Below are 2,367 nucleotides of genomic sequence, written 5' to 3' on the forward strand. Positions count from 1 at the left end.
GGCCACTTGCTAGTCTGTGAAGTGCTTGGGTGGACTTAGGCCAGTTCCTAACTGCAAGGCTGCAAGAGAAAACTCTTGGGAATATGGCACCTGAGGAATGTCTGGTGCCCGCCCAGCCATCGCAGCTTTAGAGCTGGTCACTCCACATCAGGCCAGAAACACACCTGCAGTTCCACTGCCCTGGTGTGTTCAACCTGCCCCAAAATGTGCTCCTGCACAGGCACGTGGAACCCCTCTCCCCATGCACTCAGAGGGGGGTGAAATACCAAACACAGAACCTAAACTGGACAATGGGCGAATGCCTGAACAAGAGTGGAGTGGAACGTGGTTCACATGACTGCAATTATTAGCAAGCTACATCTCACTCAGTGGCCACAGATCGTTTGGAGCTCAAAAGAATCTTTAGACACCACTGTGATGATTTATACAGAGAATTTTACCAAAAAAAAGAGTATTTTTTAGTATTTCAGTATTAGACTCAGAGTGCCACTGTTGATGCTTCAAGAATTAATTCTTTGTACTGAACTGCATCCAAGTGCAAGACACAGTCAGGCCAGTTCTTCAGGGAGCCTCCCGTTTCTGCCCAGAACCTGGGCTACAAGCAGGCAAGTACAGCTGTAGCCCAAGTGGATTATTTATTTGCTGTCATGGGTTTTGATAACAAAATAATTCATTGCACTAGCAGAAAGACAAGCCTGGCACCCACTAAGTAACCACGTAAAGCTGCAGCAGAGGCTGTGGCCAGGACCAGGTAGAGCCTTCCTGGATGCTGTGCAAGGCCAGATCTTCCAGTGTGGAGAGGCCAGGCAGAAACTCCTGTGCCCACTCGGTACTCGGGCCGGAAGCCCAAAACCACAGCCATTGGGAAATCCACCCTCCTCAAGTCTGGATGTGTTTCTGGGCCTCCTTAATCTATCAGCTATTTAATTCCACATGTTATTAAACCACATCACAACAGCTGCCTAACTAGCAAGTCCAGAAACAAAGGGTAACTTGGATGTGATTTGGATGGAGTCTCACCCTTGATTTCAATGCCCTAAATTCTCTGCCACAGACTATATGGCTCATAAGGTTTATCCTCAAATAATAAAAACTAAATCTTGTCTGCCACTTCTTACTGCCCACAAAAACAGCAAGAACCTGAATTTTTTCATCTAGCCAACACAGGGCACACTGGGAATACACCAGGCTTCACAGTTCCAGAGCTGTCACACTCAAATTGCAAGCAAAAGGGAAAAATAATGCAAGAGCAGGAAAAACCAAAGAAGGAAGTGAAAACAAAGTAAGGAAGGATTGAAAGATCATAGAATGTTTCTCACATTGAATTTGTATCCAAACTTTCCTCTATCATCAAACTTACTCTTCCTGAAATAAATTTTTGTAAAATAATGTCACTAGTAATAGAATCTGTATCTAAAATGCCAAGATAATAGCTCTAAGACTTGATCAGTCATGAGTATTTTCACAGCATATGTTCAGAAAAAAAATGTACTTAATCCCAAACTTGAAAGAAAAGAAAGAAGGAAAAAAAGGACAAAAAGAACTTCCAATGTTTCTAATTTTGCAGTTAGATTTTTCTACCACGTTATTACATCCTTTCCTATCCAGGGTGGATGGGAAAACACACAAGAACAGAAACTTTGCTATTTAAACTTTCCATGTATTTGTTGCTCAGGAACTTCTCTTCCTTAAATTTATTTTCTACCTCTCTGTAAGAATCAAAGAAACAACTTCAGCATTTAAGATATTTACTTATGACATCTTAATCATACAAGCTACTAAAGATTATAGATCTACTAAATCAGTATCTGCTCAATACCTACTCAAGATTATATACAGGATTAAATTTAAAAATGCTTTTTTGGCTATGATGCCAATACCATTAACAGAACGTTTGCTGTACAAACACTAATTCATTGTGCTGCTGTGATAACTACTGCGGTCAGAATATTAATATTGTATTAATACTAACACTTTTCTGCTGCCACCCCATCCTTTCACAGGCTATTTTAAAAAAATCACAAACCACAGTTATGAGCTCCCACAGCTAACACAATGTATTAGTAATGCTGCATCTCACACCCTCACAAGCAGTAATAATTAAGGGAGAAAGTCAGTCACATTTGGACCTGAATGAACCTACACTAGTGTTTTTTAAGCGGAAGGACCCAGGCAGACAGATGTGCTGAGTGACACCCACTCCACAGTCTTGGCAAGGTTGTCACCAAACGCAGCACGACCACTTCACTCTGACCTGGCGTGACTACCACGGAACCAGCCAGGCCGGGGGGCTGCCACCCCCTCCTGACAGCCTCTGCGGGCTGCCTGCCTTCCAGGCCTCCCCCCCATCCCCCCGGCTGGGGGGTC

The 2,367-nt window shown here is 43.2% G+C and overlaps 1 protein-coding gene across 2 annotated transcripts in view; it reads right to left on the bottom strand.

Annotated features, from left to right (window-relative positions):
• Positions 1–2,367, bottom strand: part of ATG4C (autophagy related 4C, cysteine peptidase) — a 22,211-nt gene that overhangs the window by 1,692 nt on the left and 18,152 nt on the right. The gene's annotated exons all lie outside the window — the stretch shown is intronic.

Source organism: Merops nubicus, unplaced genomic scaffold (genome assembly GCF_000691845.1).
Source record: "Merops nubicus isolate BGI_N331 unplaced genomic scaffold, ASM69184v1 scaffold1576, whole genome shotgun sequence".
Taxonomy (NCBI): Eukaryota; Metazoa; Chordata; class Aves; order Coraciiformes; family Meropidae; genus Merops; species Merops nubicus.